General features: G+C 44.9%; 1 pseudogene; it reads left to right on the top strand.

Moving 5' to 3' along the window:
- The first annotated feature begins 473 nt into the window (after positions 1-473).
- Positions 474-17,674, top strand: LOC129839160 (procathepsin L-like; annotated as a pseudogene).
- Positions 17,675-19,672: the final 1,998 nt, after the last annotated feature.

Raw genomic sequence — 19,672 nt, 5'->3', positions numbered from 1 at the left:
CCATAATTAAAGCACATGCCTATATCATTATAACACATATTCTATGGAAAATATTACAAACTGGACCATAAAAACCTTTATAGAGATGATGATTGAAACTAACTCTCATGAAGAGGAACTTGTTCTTTCATAACAGATGTTTAAAAACAGGATCTAGGTTTACTATGATCCTTATATAACACCACCCACATCAGAAACATCAGTAGGCTTGATACAGTAAAGAGGAAGCATAAAAACTATAAACCGTTACATTGCTTTCATTTTCCCCTCACATCGAGGCAGGAGCATTCAAACCCAGGTAACGACTTTATGTGGTTTTTCAGCGCTACATTATTCTGCTGTCTTCACAAGGTACTTATTAAAGGTTAAAACATTTTACTCAGGCAACTTTTCACATTTACAATTGACAGAGAATGCAACTATAAATACTAACTGTGTGTGCGTGTGTGTGTGTGTGTGTGTGTGTGTGCGGGATGCAGGTGAAACTTATACTAATGGCACTGTGTGCAGTGGTGTCCTCTTTCAAACAACCACTGGGCGCTGAGCTGGATGGCATCTGGGAGGAGTGGAAAACCCAACACAGTAAACAGTATTCCAAGGTTACTTAGAGCCTACGGCAAACACAGTATGCCAATCATATGATCATACTAACTTTCACTTAAAGAGGCATTATGCAGAAATCGCTCCACGGCTTCCTGGTTGCTAAAATTCTATTAGTTTGCCTAATGACAGATGACAGATCTATAACACACAGTTCTATGTGAATTTGGTAGCACATAATGTTCTGAGAACCATATGTTTCTTAGAGCTTGGTGAAAGTGTGGTTGTCCTATGGTTATTTTACATACAATGTTCTGTGAATGGTGCAGGATAGTTGCTTGGCTTTGAAACATTCTCAGCACATTTAAGGAACTTGACAAATTCACTTTATTTTCTTGGAATTTCATTACCTTAACAGAAAGTTTCCTAAATGTTCAAACATGGTAACATTTAATTGAATGCTAGAAATGTTTTCTAATTGGTTTGACATTGGGAATGTTCTCAAATAGTTTAGAGAAGGTTAACATAGGCAATTTGAAATTATTTATACTTTTGATATTTAAGTATATTTAAAACCAAATAAATTTAGACTTTTACTCAAGTAGTATTTTACTGGGTTACTTTTACTCAAGTATGAAATTTGGGTACTTTTTCCACCACTGCTCCATGCATAGAGAGGACACATGGACATGAATTTGCTTAGGCATTAATTGTGCAAACACATTCATTATTTATTGAGGCTCAGCATCAAACCTATGATTTCGAGTCTCTAACCGTGGAATTAGTCCACTGCTCCACCAGGATGAAGGAAGCGTGCCATGTTTTTTTAAATTCATACAAAGCTATTCATTTTAGTCTGTTCAAACAGACCGTATTTCAAAGGAAACAGGCACTCATTAACCTGTTGGGGATGGGGGCGCTGTTTAGACTATTTATGCTAATGTGGCTAATTTTTTAAACGGCTTCCCACAAAATCCTTGATCGTACAATATGCATATTATTATTATTATTGGATAGAAAACAGTCTATAGTTTCTATAGGAGTTGAAATTTTGTCTCTAAGTGGAACAGAGCCCATTCTACAGCAATTTCCCTGACATGGAGTCAGATTTGAGAAACGTTGGCCACTTTTCTGAAGTCATTTAAACGGGCACTGTCGTTGCTATGACTATACGGACACTTCTTACGTCTTCCCCTGGATGCCTTTACGTGATGACGATTCCAACGGGCTCGATTGCTCGTTCACAGGCCCTACAAATGAAAAAAACCTTTAGCTAGCAAGTCTTTTCTTGCTGCGTAACGCGCGTGGAAGACACCGACCCTCTCCTGTTCCAAGCGTTAGTTTAGCCTGTTATATTTCTCCGGTCATCTTTTCACTCGTTATAGGAGTTACAAACATCACAAAGTAGTTAATTTAAAGCGTTTTATAGCAATTTATATCCGTTTAGTGCGATTTTGGGACATTTATTTTTGCAACGATGTGAAAAGTTGGGCACGCTTTTCAGTTCATCCCGAACGTAGTTGACATTTCCACATGGCAAGAGGACAGCTTTCCACCAAAAGACGATTTCTCCCAAGAAAGGATCCTTTGCCCAAGATACTGATGGAAGAACAGCTCAAGGTAGGACATTTTTATTATGATAAATCGTGTTTCTGTCGAAACATTTTAGTGGCTTAGGACGCCATGTTTTTTGACGTAGCTTCGCTTGGCGCAAACTGTATTGAAAAGTAAGGATAAATTAAAAAATGTAATAACGCAATTGTATTAAGAATTAAATTGTCTATCAATCCCTGTCCACCCTATATTTTTTAGTCACGTTTATGAGTATTTATGTATAAGAGTAGATCACTGTCTAAGTGGCGCAAGGACGTTTTCTTTACCAGCTTGTCTACATTTCACATTGTCTAACCATGATTTTGGTGGCTAAATATAAACATTTTCGATCAAACTGTATATGCATGTTGTAATGTGATGTTACAGGAGTGTCATCGGAAGAATTCTGAGAAGGTTAGTGAAAAAATTAATATCTTTTGGCGATGTTGACTTTTATCGCTCACTTTGGCTAGAATCAATGCTGGGCTGCTAATTGCTATGTGCTAAGCTAATATAACGATTTATTGTGTTTTCGCTGTAAGACACTTAGAAAATCTGAAATATTGTCTGTATTCACAGGATCTGTGTCTTTCGATTCGTGTATGCTGTGTATTTTTACGAAATGTTTGATGATTAGTAGTTAGGTAAACACGTTGCTCATTGTAATTATTCTAGTCCATTTGTGATGGTGGGTGCAATTGTAAACTATGCCATATACCTGAAATATGCACTTTTTTCTAACAAAACCTATCCCATACCATAAATATGTTATCAGACTGTCATCTAATGAGTTTTTTTGTTGGTTAGGGGCTATAAATATCTTAGTTTAGCCGAATTGGTGATGGCTACTGGTGTTGGTGGACAAATAAAAGATGGTGGATTATGCTAATGTGTTTTTAGGTAATAGATGTACATCTTTACATATTGTGTCTTCCCTGTAAAACATTTTAAAAATCGGAAATGTTGACTGGATTCATAAGATCTGTGTCTTTCATTAGCTGTATTGGACTTTAATGTGTGAAAGTTAAATATTTTAAAAAAATATTTTTTTTGAATTTCGCGGCACTGGTTTTTCAGTGGGGGGGGGGGGGGGTGTGCCGCTAGCGCCACGCTGATCCTAGACAGGATAACATCAGGTGTGGCCAATTAATAGCCCCGGCCAACACACCCGAACACACTTAACAAGATAGAGGATAGAAAGTTTTGTTGACGCTGAGAAAGGAATGTATATGTTTTTAAATAACATTCCTAGAAAGTTCTTTGATTGTTACTACAGTTGTCTTGTGGTGTTTATGGAACATTTTATTAATGTTCTAAGAACAGGAATGTTCTGAGAACACTTTAAATATAACCATGAGGAAATCTGCAGAAAATGTTTTGCTGAAGTACTGAAATTCCCACAGAAGAATGTTGTTTCTTAAAGTTCTCTGAACAATTTGAGAACTTTACTTTTAATAGAACCATGAGAAAACCGGTAGGACACATTATGCTGAAGCACTGAAATTCCCACAGAAGAACGTTGTTTCTTAACGTTCTCGGAACAACTTGAGAAAATTACTTTAAATAGAGCCATGAGGAAACCTGTAGGAAACGTTATGCTGAAGTACTGAAATTCCTACAGAAGAACGTTAATTCTTAAGCAAACCAGCAACACAATTACATTTTTTATTTGATTTAGGATAGCCAGGGGCACACTCCAACACTCAGACATAATTTACAAACTAAGCATTTGTGTTTAGTGAGTCCGCCAGACCAGAGGCAATAGGGATGACCAGTGATATTCTCTTGATAAGTGCATGAATTTAAACATTTTCCTGTCCTGCTAGCCATTCAAAATGTAATGAGTAAAAAGTACATTATTTTCTTTAGGAATGTAGTAAAAGTAAAAGTTGTCAAAAATAGTAAAGTAAAGTGCAGATACCCTAAAATAACTACTTAAGTAGTACTTTAAAGTATTTTACTTAAGTACTTTATACCACTGGCTTGGAGTTCAAAACAGGTAACTCAAACTAAGCTAGTGTTATTAAAAGTGTTATTCAAACATTCAGTCAAAGTTAAAACCTGTTTGGGCTGCAAGCCCGAAATCGGAACGAAAATGACAACAGCTGCAGAGCGCGAAATTCAAAATCTATTTTTTAAAAATATTTAACTTTCACACATTAACAAGTCCAATACAGCATTTGAAAGATAAACATCTTGTCAATCCAGCCAACATGTCCGATTTTTTAAATGTTTTACAGAGAAAACACCACATATATTTATGTTAGCTCACCACCAAATACAAAAGTGGACAGACACGTATGAATATGATTATGATGTATGAATTATGATTCAAGTAGCATGCACAAGCCAACCGAAATAAACTAAAACCAACCTAAAGAACCCAGAAAAAACTACCTCAGATGACAGTCATATAACATGTTACACAATAAATCTATGTTTTGTTCATAAAAAGTGCATATTTTAGCTATAAATCAGTTTTACATTGATGCTACCATAAATGCTACCACATAACTACAGTCTGAATCCAGACGGGAGTAGCCAGAGAAAATACATACACCAACGTCGACTACTAATTACACCTCATAAAACATTTCAGAAAAACATATGGTGGATAGCTAATGAAAGACAGATATCGTGTGAATAAAGCCAATATTTCCGATTTTTGAAGTGTTTTACAGCGAAAACACAATATATCGTTATATTAGCTAACAACATAAGCTAGCATAAGGCAGCACTAGCATAAGTCAAGCGCTAGCCTAGCACAGTTAGCAGAGTTAGCATACAACAGTTCGACAGATATATGAAAAAGCATCCCAAATTGGGTCCTTATCTTTGTTGATATTCCATCAGAATGTTGTAACGGGGTCCAATGTCCAGTAGAGTCTTTAGTTGGGTTCCAGAACGAACTATTTCCCTCTTTGGTTAGCAAGCACAATAGCATTGCGGCGCTAATCTGTCTTTCTTCAAAAAATTCTTCCGTCGCATGACATCTAAAGTCCAGAATAAATTGCAATAATATAATTAAAGTATATTGAAAAAACATACTTTAGGATGATTTTGTGACATGTATCAAATAATATGGAAGTCAGAGATCATATTCACCGTTATCGACCTTCTTCCAGTAGCCGAGACCAAATTATGCTTCGCGCCCGGATTTTTTTTTTAACTGCGCAGGTCTCACAAGAAGGTGTGTTATTCAGTCCATGGACGAGATATTCGACTGCTTTCAATTCTCACTTCCGCATTACAGCCTGATGAAGGCGTGTGACGTGTTTCTATGGTCCTAAGTCTAATGACCTTTTATAGACAAGGTCTTAAAGAGACACATCGCATTTTGGAAATCTCAATTCGGCTGGGAAAATGGCTGTAAAAATATTTCTGTTCGACTTAGAGAAACAATTCAAACCTTTTTAGAAACTATAGACTGTTATCTATCCAACAGTAGTAAATATATGCATATTGTAAAATAAAAAGTTTCTTAGGAGGCCGTTTGAAAATGTGCACATATTTTCCAGTTTTTTCAATATTCAGCTTGCAGCCCAAACAGGTTAAGGAAATGATTAAATAACTTACTTTTTGTTCAAAACATTCACAACATTTAGAGAATGTTCTCAAAACGTTATTAAATTGCCTTCAAATAGTCTAGAATTTCCATTCTCAGAACGTTAATAAAATCTCCCAGGAAAACTTTCAGGGAACCATTGTAAAATGTTCTCAGAACCTCTCTGCAACCAATAATTTAACATTCCCAGAACAGGCTAAATGTTCACTTCCGTTCTCAGATTTTAAAAAAAAGTTCAGTTTTACCAGTCAGGAAACGTATGCCTTCATTCCCAGAAGCAATGGGAAACCATAAATGTACGTTCCCACAACTACCAAGGAACCAAGTGTGCTAGCTGGGTGAAAATGTGACCTAAGGGGTAGTTTAGGATGTGCGTATCACCCTTGTGTTAAAATTTGCCCCATAGAGATTAATCATGACATCAATAACTTGAAGGGCCTTTGACTTGTCTTTCTCAGGTGGATGAGGGCTTCAAGAAGGATGATCTGGGAGACAAACCAACGCCTCATCCGTTAACACAACCTGGAGGCAGGAATGGACAAGCACACCTTCACTCTGGGAATGAACCAGTTTGGAGACATGGTAAGACAACCCACAATTGTAATTGGACCAGCAATTGCATGAGCATGAAACATGAATTTAAGAAATAAACAAAATATAAATAGGAAAGAGAGAAGCTTTTACAGATTGTTTTACTAAGTCCCAGATAAAGGGGAAGTTCAGTATTTTACAACTTAATATTAAAGAGGAGCTGATTCAAATAAACAACTTCTCTGGTTGAAAAAGGCCTATGTGGCATCAATAATAGTCATAAACATATATTCTAGTGCCAAAATTGATAAAAATGTGTAAGTAGGATAACTTTGTCATAAAGTCAGTATTTTCCAAAACTGAGCAATTCTAGTATTATATTGTTAATTCTGTGTTCCAGACAAATAAAGTACAATGCCTTGCTGACTGTTACTGCTGCTGAGGAGGAGAAACGCCTGGATGGGATCCCTCTCTCGAAGTGGAACTGCAGTCTCTCAGCAGCTCCCGAGACGTGGGACTGGAGTCCATATGGATATGTGACTCCAGTGAAGAACCAGGTTGAAGAGCAGCCTCTTTCATTTGTTCTCTCTCACTTTTGGGCAAATCCTAACTTCCACCTAAGTCGACATTTCCCTTGGTCTCCCATTGACATCATGCATGAGTAAGTAAACATTTGATTTAACTGGAAGTTAGTATTCACCCCTTCATTTTTCTGGTATTGTACAGATTGACACTGATTTGTAAAGGATTAGAGGAGTGTGTATTCTAGGTGCCACTTGTTAGACATGACATGAAAAGCCACTTTCTCTGCATTTAGAAAGGTGAGAACTGTTGAGGTGTCACGATCGTGTTGACATGAATGAGAGGACCAAGGCGCAACATGATATGAATACATCTTCTTTAATTACAACGACGAAGATGAACACGAAACACTTAAACAACACTAACAAAAACAACAAACGATCGTGAAACTTCAAACGTAAGTGCACACACAAACTACTTACGTCGACGTCGACATATACATATACAAACGAAAGCCTATGGCTAACCTAAATATGGCTCCCAATCAGAGACAACAGAAATCAGCTGTCTCTAATTGGGAACCCATTCAGGCAACCATAGACTCTCCTAGACAACTATACCAACATAGACACAGCTAGACACATACACTCAACACAAACCCATACACTACACCCAACACCCCCTTTACCATATAACCACCCAAAACCGATAAAACACAAACATTCCCCATGTCACACCCTGACCTAACTAAAATAATAAAGAAAACAAACAATACTAAGGCCAGGGCGTGACATAACCCCCCCCTTAAGGTGCGAACTCCGGGCGCACCAGCACACAGTCTAGGGGAGGGTCTGGGTGGGCTTCCTTCCACGGTGGCGGCTCCGGCACTGGTCGTGGTCCCCACCCCACCACAGTCACTAACCGCCTCCTTAGCTTCCTCCAAATGACCCCCCTCCACATTAACTCCACTGAATTAAGGGGCAGTTCCGGACTTAGGGGCAGCTCCGGACTAAGGGGCAGCTCCGGACTAAGGGGCAGCTCCGGACTAAGGGGCAGCTCCGGACTAAGGGGCAGTACCAGGATAAGGGGCAGCACCAGGATAAGGGGCAACACCAGGATAAGGGTCAACATAAGGATAAGGGGCAGCTCCGGACTGAGGAACGGCAGCTCCGGACTGAGGGACTGCAGCTCCGGACTGAGGGACGGCAGCTCCGGACTGAGGGACGGCCCATGGCTGGCTGACAGATCTGGCTGCTCATGGCTGGCTGACGGATCTGGCTGCTCATGGCTGGCTGACGGATCTGGCTGCTCATGGCTGGCTGACGGATCTGGCTGCTCATGGCTGGCTGACGGATCTGGCTGCTCATGGCTGGCTGACGGATCTGGCTGCTCATGGCTGGCTGACGGATCTGGCTGCTCATGGCTGGCTGGCGGATCTGGCTGCACATGGCTGGCTGGCGGATCTGGCAGATCCTGTCTGGTTGGCGGCTCTGGCAGATCCTGTCTGGTTGGCAGTTCTGGCAGATCCTGTCTGGTTGGCGGCTCTGGCAGATCCTGTCTGTTTGGCGGCTCTGGCAGATCCTGTCTGACGAATGGCTCTAGCGGCTCCTGACTGACGAACGGCTCTGACGGCTCGGGACAGACGGGCGGCTCTAATGGCTCGGGGCAGACGGATGGCTCAGATGGCGCTGGGTAGACGGATGGCTCAGATGGCGCTGGGTAGACGGACGGCTCAGATGGCGCTGGGTAGACGGGCAGTTCAGGCATCGCTGTGCAGACGGCAGACTCTGGCCGGCTGAGGCGCACTGTAGGCCTGGTGCGTGGTGCCGGAACTGGTGGTACCGGGCTGGGGACACGCATCTCAGGGCTAGTGCGGGGATAAGGAACAGGGCATACTGGACCCTGGGAGCGCACATTAGGCCTAGTGCGTGGTGCCGGAATTGGTGGTACCGGGCTGGAGACACGCACCATAGGACGAGTGCGTGGAGGAGGAACAGGACTCTGGAGACACACTGGAAGCCTGTTACGTGGTGTAGGCACTGGTGGAACTGAACTGGGGCAGGGAGGTGGCGCCGGAAATACCGGACCGTGCAGACGTATTGGCTCCCTTGAGCATTGAGCCTGCCCAACCTTACCTGGTTGAATGGTCCCCGTTGCCCGACCAGTGCGGGGAGGTGGAATAACCCGCACCGGGCTATGTAGGCGAACCGGGGACACCATGCGTAAGGCTGGTGCCATGTAAAACGGCCCGAGGAGACGTACTGGTGGCCAGATATGTAGGGCCGGCTTCATGACATCCGGCTCAATACTCAATCTAGCCCTGCCAGTGCGGGGAGGTGGAATAACCCGCACCGGGCTATGCACACGTACAGGAGACAACGTGCGCTCTACTGCGTAACACGGTGTCTGCCCGTACTCTCGCTCTCCACGGTAATTATAGGGAGTAGGCGCAGGTTTCCTACCTGACTTCGCCACTCTCCCTTTAAGCCCCCCCCAAGAAATTTTGGGGGTTTTCCCACAGGCTTCCTACCGCTTCGTCGTGCTGCCTCCATTCGCCGGTATCCCTCCTCGCACTGCGCCAGAGAATCCCAGGCAGGCTCCGGCACTCTCCCTGGGTTGATCGCCCACCTGTCGATCTCCTCCCACGTAGTGTAGCCCAGATCCTTTGTAGGTTCCTTTTCCTGCCTCCGAGCTAGCTCCTCATATCGCCGCCTCTCTGCTTTCGCTGCCTCCAGCTCAGCTTTGGGGCGGTTATATTCTCCTGGTACCTCCCGGTCTAAAATTTCCTCCCATGTCCATGAATCCTTGCGTTGCTCCTGTTGCCGCTGGTCATGTTGCTTGGTCGTAGATTGGTGGGTCATTCTGTCACGATCGTGTTGACATGAATGAGAGGACCAAGGCGCAACATGATATGAATACATCTTCTTTAATTACAACGACGAAGATGAACACGAAACACTTAAACAACACTAACAAAAACAACAAACGATCGTGAAACTTCAAACTTAAGTGCACACACAAACTACTTACGTCGACATAGACATATACATATATAAACGAAAGCCTATGGCTACCCTAAATATGGCTCCCAATCAGAGACAACAGAAATCAGCTGTCTCTAATTGGGAACCCATTCAGGCAACCATAGACTCTCCTAGACAACTATACCAACATAGACACAGCTAGACACATACACTCAACACAAACCCATACACTACACCCAACACCCCCTTTACCATATAACCACCCAAAACCGATAAAACACAAACATTCCCCATGTCACACCCTGACCTAACTAAAATAATAAAGAAAACAAACAATACTAAGGCCAGGGCGTGACATGAGGTAGTGGCCTGATATGATATGTAGGGACAGGAGTTTTTCCTGAGCACTTTACCAGGAAAAACATGCCGCCATAACTCTAGGGGATATCTTCAAAGCACAATAGGGGAAATAAAACGTTATTTTATACAGGGGCGTTGCGTACTTTGCTATGCATTTACTTCCAGGCAATAACTTCAAAGCAAAACAGTAGATATGACAACTATTTCATTGGATCTAGGGGTCTTGTGGATCTTGCTATGAATTTGCTGCAGTCGGATCCCTGGAGGGCCAGTTGTTCAAGCTGACAGGCAAACTGTTGCCTCTGAGTGAGCAGAACCTGGTGGACTGCAGCGGAGACTATCACAATAATGGCTGTGGCGGTGGCTTGGCCATGAGGTGTTTTAGTTATGTCTCAGATCATGGGATTATGTCAGAGAGGAAATATCCTTACACTGCAGAGGTACAATACAATATGTTACCATTAGGGTTGCAAAATTCTGGTAACTTTCTCCCAAATTCTCAGGTTTTCCAGAAATCCCAGTTGGAAGATTCTTGGAATCAGGAGGGAATAACCATGAAATCAGGAATCGTCCAACTGGTATTTCTGTAAAAAGTGGGAATTTTGGAAAGAACATAGAATAGATGAGTGAAAAGCTCACTGCAAAGCTTGAGATGATCATAATAAACTGTTTTCAGGTGGGCCCTTGTGAATACCAGAACGCAACAAAGGAAGCCTGGTGCAAAGGCTTCAACAGAGTTCCTTCGCTGGATGAAAAAGTGTTTCGAGACACTTTGTATGAAGTTGGCCCTATCGCTGTGTCTGTGAACGCCACACATCCCTCCTTCAAGTTCTACAAAGATGGTGAGCTCGGTGTCACACCTATGATTAGATGTGAACAAGTATACGTGTACATTCATGTCAAGGGTACGCTCTCCAAAAATAGGTCATAGATGATCTCGTTTGAGATTGTAGTAGTTCGACTTTACTGCGTGGACTCTTCTGCAAACGTATTACTACAATTTTAGTTGTGAACCATTAAGCAACAAATAAGTAAGAAGAAAAAATAGCCCTTGTCTTACCAATACCAATGAATGGTCATACAGTGACAGAACTAATACTTTACACATAGAGACACATTCAAAAATTATATTGCAAACACTTTTCTTGAAGAATCCAGGCATAACTTGTTATAACCATGTATGAGTCTTTAAAATATTTATATTATATTTATATATAATATATTTATATATATTTATATTATATTATTATATTTTAAATATATACTTTTTCAACTGGTTATTTAGCCCGTATCACTATGAATTATTATAATGTAAAGGGGTCATCATCATCATCATGACAACTCGCTTGACCTCATCTTTACTAGATGCTGTTCTTCCACTAATCTCTTTGCAACTCCCCTCCAAGTCTCCGACCACTACCTTATATCCTTTTCCCTCTCATCCAACACTTCCCACTCTGCCCCTACTCGGATGGTACCGCGCCGTCCCAACCTTCGCTCTCTCTCCCCCGCTACTCTCTCCTCTTCCATTCTATCATCTCTTCCCTCTGCTCAAACCTTCTCCAACCTATCTCCTGATACTGCCTCCTCAACCCTCCTCTCCTCCCTTTCTGCATCCTTTGACTCTCTATGTCCCCTATCCTCCAGGCCGGCTCGGTCCTCCCCTCCTGCTCCGTGGCTCGACGACTCATTACGAGCTCACAGAACAGGGCTCCGGGCAGCCGAGCGGAAATGGAGGAGAACTCGCCTCCCTGCGGACCTGGCATCCTTTCACTCCCTCCTCTCTACATTTTCCTCTTCTGTCTCTGCTGCTAAAGCCACTTTCTACCACTCTAAATTCCAAGCATCTGCCTCTAACCCTAGGAACCTGTTTGCCACCTTCTCCCCCCTCCTGAATCCCCCCGTCCCCCCGTCCCCCCCCGCCCCCCCGTCCCTCTCTGCGGATGACTTCGTCAACCATTTTGAAAAGAAGGTCGACGACATCCGATCCTTGTTTGCTAAGTCAAACGACACCGCTGGTTCTGCTCACACTGCCCTACCCTGTGCTTTGACCTCCTTCTCCCCTCTCTCCCCAGATGAAATCTCGCGTCTTGTGACGGCCGGCCGCCCAACAACCTGCCCGCTTGACCCTATCCCCTCCTCTCTTCTCCAGACCATTTCCGGAGACCTTCTCCCTTACCTCACCTCGCTCATCAACTCATCCTTGACCGCTGGCTACGTCCCTTCCGTCTTCAAGAGAGCGAGAGTTGCACCCCTTCTGAAAAAACCTACACTCGATCCCTCCGATGTCAACAACTACAGACCAGTATCCCTTCTTTCTTTTCTCTCCAAAACTCTTGAACGTGCCGTCCTTGGCCAGCTCTCCTGCTATCTCTCTCAGAATGTCCTTCTTGATCCAAATCAGTCAGGTTTCAAGACTAGACATTCAACTGAGACTGCTCTTCTCTGTGTCACGGAGGCGCTCCGCACTGCTAAAGCTAACTCTCTCTCCTCTCATCCTTCTAGACCTATCGGCTGCCTTTGATACTGTGAACCATCAGATCCTCCTCTCCACCCTCTCCGAGTTGGGCATCTCCGGCGCGGCCCACGCTTGGATTGCGTCCTACCTGACAGGTCGCTCCTACCAGGTGGTGTGGCGAGAATCTGTCTCCGCACCACGTGCTCTCACCACTGGTGTCCCCCAGGGCTCTGTTCTAGGCCCTCTCCCTTTCTCGCTATACACCAAGTCACTTGGCTCTGTCATATCCTCACATGGTCTCTCCTATCATTGCTATGCAGACGACACACAATTAATCTTCTCCTTTCCCCCTTCTGATAACCAGGTGGCGACTCGCATCTCTGCATGTCTGGCAGACATATCAGTGTGGATGACGGATCACCACCTCAACCTGAACCTCGCCAAGACGGAGCTGCTCTTCCTCCCGGGGAAGGACTGCCCGTTCCATGATCTCGCCATCACGGTTGACAACTCCATTGTGTCCTCCTCCCAGAGCACTAAGAACCTTGGCGTGATCCTGGACAACACCCTGTCGTTCTCAACTAACATCAAGGCGGTGGCCCGTTACTGTAGGTTCATGCTCTACAACATTCGCAGAGTACGACCCTGCCTCACATAGGAAGCGGCGCAGATCCTAATCCAGGCACTTGTCATCTCCCGTCTGGATTACTGCAACTCGCTGTTGGCTGGGCTCCCTGCCTGTGCCATTAAACCCCTACAACTCATCCAGAAAGCCGCAGCCCGTCTGGTGTTCAACCTTCCCAAGTTCTCTCACGTCACCCCGCTCCTCCGCTCTCTCCACTGGCTTCCAGTTGAAGCTCGCATCCGCTACAAGACCATGGTGCTTGCCTACGGAGCTGTGAGGGGAACGGCACCTCCGTACCTTCAGGCTCTGATCAGGCCCTACACCCAAACAAGGGCACTGTGTTCATCCACCTCTGGCCTGCTCGCCTCCCTACCTCTGAGGAAGTACAGTTCCCGCTCAGCCCAGTCAAAACTGTTCGCTGCTCTGGCACCCCAATGGTGGAACAAACTCCCTCACGACGCCAGGTCAGCGGAGTCAATCACCACCTTCCGGAGACTCCTGAAACCCCGCCTCTTTAAGGAATACCTAGGATAGGATAAAGTAATCCTTCTAACCCCCCCCCCTTAAAAGATTTAGATGCACTATTGTAAAGTGGCTGTTCCACTGGATATAAGGTGAATGCACCAATTTGTAAGTCGCTCTGGATAAGAGCGTCTGCTAAATGACTTAAATGTAAATGTAATGTAAATGCAATGCATTATAACGGTATAATGCATTATACCTGGATGCTTTAAGTAAAGTGTTACCATTACCTCTATTCAATTGTAAATAAATACATATGAATTGCACATGAACTCTTGTAGTGTTTCTTCTTTAAGAGTCCTCTACCAGCCTGACTGTTCAACAAGAACTAACCATGCTGTACTGGCTGTCGGGTATGGTAGTTCTTACCTGGACTACTGGATTGTGAAAACAGGTCAGTGTTTACTTCGAAAGTTTAAAGGCATCCAACAACTCAATATTAATGACATAAGGTGTCACGATCGTCTTGCTGTGAGAGATTGGACCAAGGCGCAGCGTGTGCAAAATACATCCTCTTTTATTTAGAAGAGAGAGGGAAAAAAACACGAAACGATTACTATACACAAACTAACAAAATAACCAACTGATTTAGAAGAGAGAGGGAAAAACACGAAACGAATACTATACACAAACTAACAAAATAACAAACTGACGACCGTGAAGCTAATAAGACAAATAGTGCTGACACAAACACTACACATAGACAATTACCCACAAACAGCTAAAGCCCATGGCTGCCTTAAATATGGCTCCCAATCAGAGACAACAATAACCAGCTGTCTCTGATTGAGAACCAATTTAGGCAACCATAGACTTTCCTAGACACCTACACTGAACACTAACCCATCTACTCTACTTAACCCCCTACACATTACAACCACCCTAGACAATACAAAAAACACATACCTTCCCCATGTCACACCCTGACATAACTAAAATAATAAATGAAACAAAGAATACTAAGGCCAGGGCGTGACAGTACCCCCCCCCCCCCCCCAAAGATGCGGACTCCGGCCGCAGAACCTGAAACAGAAGGGGAGGGTCCGGGGTGGCCCCCCATCATGGCGGCGGCTCGGGCGCGGGACGAGGCCCCCACTCCACCATTGTCAATACCCGCTTTGGTGGCGCCCCTGGAGCGGCGGCCCTTGTAGAAAGTCCCGGACTGAAGACCATCCCAGAGGGCGCCACCGGACGGATGGGTAGCTCCGGATTGAGGGGGGGTAGCTCCGGACTGAGGGGGGGGTAGCTCCGGACTGAGGGACGGCAGCTCCGGACTGAGGGACGGCAGCTCCGGACTGAGGGACTGCAGCTCATGGCTGGCTGATGGATCTGGCTGCTCATGGCTGGCTGACGGATCTGGCTGCTCATGGCTGGCTGACGGATCTGGCTGCTCATGGCTGGCTGACGGATCTGGCTGATCCTGTCTGGCGGAAGGCTCTGGCTGATCCTGTCTGGCGGAAGGCTCTGGCTGATCCTGTCTGGCGGAAGGCTCTGGCTGATCCTGTCTGGCGGAAGGCTCTGGCTGATCCTGTCTGGCGGAAGGCTCTGGCTGATCCTGTCTGGCGGAAGGCTCTGGCGGCTCCTGTCTGGCGGAAGGCTCTGGCGGCTCCTGTCTGGTGGACGGCTCTGGCGGCTCCTGTCTGGCGGACGGCTCTGAAGGCTCATGGCAGACGGGCTGCTTTGCAGGCTCAGTACAGACGGGCGGCTTTGAAGACTCAGTACAGACGGGCAGTTCATACGGTGCTTGGCAGACGGACAGTTCAGACAGCGTTGGGCAGACGGGCAGTTCAGGCGCCGTTGGGCAGACGGGCAGTTCAGGCGCCCTTGGGCAGACGGCAAACTCTGGCCGGCTGAGACGCACTGTAGGCCTGGTGCGTGGTGCCGGAACTGGAGGTACCGGGCTAAATACACGCACCTTCAGGCTAGTGCGGGGAGAAGGAACAGGTCATGCTGGACCCTGGGGGCGCACATTAGGCCTAGTGCGTGGTGCCGGAACTGGTGGTACCGGACTGGGGACACGCATCTCAGGGCTTGTGCGGGGAGCAGCAACAGGACGCACAGGACTCTGGGGACACACAGGAGGCTTGGTGCGTGGTGTAGGCACTGGTGGTAAAGGGCTGGAGACACGCACCATAGGGCTAGTGCGTGGAGGTGGCACTGGTGGTACTGGGCTGGAGACACGCACCATAGAGCTAGTGCGTGGAGGAGGCACAGGGCTCTGAAGACGCACAGGAAGCCTGGTGCGTGGTGTAGGCACTGGTGGTACTGGGTTGGGGCGGGGAGGTGGAGCCGGAAATACCGGACCGTGCAGGCGTACTGGCTCCCTTGAGCACTGAGCCTGCCCAACCTTACCTGGTTGTATGCTCGCCGTCGCCCGACCAGTGCGGGGAGGTGGAATAACCCGCACCGGGCTATGTAGGCGAACCGGGGACACCATGCGTAAGGCTGGTGCCATCTAAGCCGGCCCGAGGAGACGCACTGCTAACCAGATGCGTTGGGCCGGCTTCATGACATCCGGCTCAGCGCTCAATCTAGCCCGGCCGATACGTGGAGCTGGAATGTACCGAACCGGGCTATGCACGCGTACAGGAGACACCATGCGCTCTACTGCGTAACACGGTGTCTGCCCGTACTCTCGCTCTCCACGGTAAGTACAGGGAGTAGGCGCAGGTCTCCTACCTGACTTCGCCACACTCCCTTTAAGCCTCCCCCCAAGACATTTTTGGGTTGTACTCACGGGCTTCCAGCCTTGCTTCCGTGCTGCCTCCTCATATCGCCTCCTCTCGGCTTTAGCTGCCTCCAGCTCTTCACGAGGGAGGCGATATTCTCCCGGTTGTGCCCAAGGTCCCTTTCCATCCAGTATCTCCTCCCATGTCCATGAATCCTGTGTAGGTGGGTCCTGTTGCCGCTTGACACGCCGCTTGGTCCTAGATTGGTGGGTAATTCTGTCACGATCGTCTTGCTGTGAGAGATTGGACCAAGGCGCAGCGTGTGCAAAATACATCCTCTTTTATTTAGAAGAGAGAGGGAAAAAACACGAAACGATTACTATACACAAACTAACAAAATAACAAACTGATTTAGAAGAGAGAGGGAAAAACACGAAACGAATACTATACACAAACTAACAAACTGACGACCGTGAAGCTAATAAGACAAATAGTGCTGACACAAACACTACACATAGACAATTACCCACAAACAGCTAAAGCCCATGGCTGCCTTAAATATGGCTCCCAATCAGAGACAACAATAACCAGCTGTCTCTGATTGAGAACCAATTTAGGCAACCATAGACTTTCATAGACACCTACACTGAACACTAACCCATCTACTCTACTTAACCCCCTACACATTACAACCACCCTAGACAATACAAAAAACACATACCTTCCCCATGTCACACCCTGACATAACTAAAATAATAAATGAAACAAAGAATACTAAGGCCAGGGCGTGACATAAGGCAACATTTTTGATGCAGAAAATACAGTCAAACTCATCATAATCTGCCCGTGTGTTTTAATTTGACACTTTTCTTCAACAATTTGTGTTGTAAAAAGGCCACCGTTTACACATTATTCATCCAGCCAAATAATCCTATTATATATTTAATTTTTTGAAGAAAAGTTCCAAATTCAATCATACTACCAGGTTGTAATGGATTTTAGTTCTATTCACACGTCATGTACATATCTAATGTAAACGTACACACACTCTCGGTACTAAGGATTCTTTAATTTCTCCATTGGTTTTGCAGCTGGGGTACTGGTTGGGGAAGAGACATTTTCATGGCCAGAGGATACAACCAGTGTGGTATTGCCAGACGACCAGTCTACCCTATTATGTGATTTGTGCATGTTGACACACTTGGAATCCTAGCTAGAGATACATGTGTGTAATTTTGGGGTGTAATTCATACGTTTGTGTAGTTCATACATTGATCTCAATGCATGATTCCAATTTTAGTTTGATTAAGAGCACATTTAATTCATTTATAATAAAATAAATTCACAGCTAGGGTATCATAAGTTGTGTTGTAAAATCCTTAGTTGCTATATCCATTTTTGGACGTATAAATGAATGATACATAACCATTGGTTCTTGAAGAATATAACTTATAAATGCCCCATGAGCTAGTTCAACTGTCGTAAAACCTTTTTGTTTTACTCCAATGTTTGTAAACAATGTACTGTAAGTGTAACAAACACTGTATGGCCTCTAAATATGGTAAAAACTATAATTTTGATGTTGGTCAGTCCATAGCTCTGTCTATGAATTTGAGAATGGTTACATTTCTCCAGGCCCATCACTCAGCTTTTAAGGTATGTATTATATCATGCTGTATGCTCTCTCTCTCTGTGTCTCTCTCTCTCTCTGTGTCTCTCTCTCTCTGTGTGTGTCTCTCTCTGTGTGTCTCTCTCTGTGTGTCTCTCTGTGTGTGTGTGTGTCTCTCACTCTCTCTGTGTGTGTGTCTCTTTGTGTGTCTCTCTCTGTGTGTCTCTCTCTGTGTGTGTCTCTCTCTCTCTCTCTCTTTCGATCTCTCTCTCGCTCTCGCTCGCTGAAGAATTATCAATAGAGACTTGCTTCATAAAGTCAAATCTATCCTCAGGTAGACTCCTTTCACACATAGTGTGTGCGTGCATGCCTGTAGTAGCTGTGAACAAGACAATTCCTAAACACTACTAGGACGGCTTGGATTGAGTTCCAGTCAGTCATTTGACTCTCATGGTCTCCCAACAGATGGCAGAATTGTCCAGCAGTTGTGCTTTGTTGATTGAGGTTACACCATAGAGGTCGATAGAGGGGGCTTCTTTGCATCTTGTGCCATAATGGCTTATGTGACCTCATGGGCAGCGCCATTGAGGGCTTCCTCCATTTCAAAGCAGTACATTTCTTCTACTCCTACCTCTATTAGAGAAACTGAAAGGGTGCATACTGCCACTCTTAGTGAGTTGTCTGAATAGGTATAAAGCAAAGGTTGGTGATTTACTGCCACCTGCAGATATGTAACCCATAGGAAGTCCCACCCAGTTGACTACTTCAAAATGGTGAAAGTCCTCAATGGCGCTACCAATGGTAAAATAGGCTTTGGGGTACTAGCGCTGTCTGTCTAAGTCTATGATTTACACTCAAAGCTTTACAATAGCACCACCAGTAGAGAGCGCCCTTTTACTTTTTGAATGACAGATCTACTGTACATAACACTGTGCTCAAACACTTGCATTTCTGTTTCAGTTCATCAAATCATATTTTTCACAGGTCAATGGAAATGACTATGCCCAAATGAATTGGGCTCCTGGATGGCACAGCGGTCTAAGGCACTGTATCTCAGTGCAAGAGGTGTTACTACAGTCCCTGTTTCAAATCCAGGCTTTATCACATCTGGCTGTGATTGGGAGTCCCACAGGGCAGCGCAGATTTGGCCCAGCGTTGTCTGGGTTTGGCTGGGGTAGGTCCTCATTGTAAATAAGAATTTGTTCTTAACTGACTTATCTAGTTAACCCTTGTGTAGTCTTTACATTCTGTATACTCCCCTTGTCCTAAGGGTCAAAAATGACCTGCCTTCACTAAACCCCTAGAACAAAGCAGATAAATTTAATTTAAAACCCCAAATCTATTTTGCGTGAAGAAACAACCTGTCATTCGTTAACTTCTTGTGAATAGGGGGGCGCTGTTTTCACTTTGGAAAAAATCGTGCCCAAATTAAACGGCCTCGTACTCTGTTCTAGATCATACAATATGCATATTATTATTACTATTGGATAGAAAATACTCTGAAGTTTCTAAAACTGTTTGAATTATATCTGTGAGTAAAACAGAACTCATTTGGCATCAAACTTCCATACAGGAAGTGAAAAATCTGAAAACGAGGCTCTGTTTCAGGGCCTGCCTATTCAACTGGCTTTTATTTATCGATATGTATGCACTTCATACGCCTTCCACTAGATGTCAACAGGCAGTAGAAGGTT

Source organism: Salvelinus fontinalis, chromosome 3 (assembly GCF_029448725.1).
Source record: "Salvelinus fontinalis isolate EN_2023a chromosome 3, ASM2944872v1, whole genome shotgun sequence".
NCBI lineage: Eukaryota > Metazoa > Chordata > Actinopteri > Salmoniformes > Salmonidae > Salvelinus > Salvelinus fontinalis.
The sequence above is the reverse complement of the archived record's forward strand: the minus strand, read 5'-3'. Positions and strand labels throughout refer to the sequence as shown.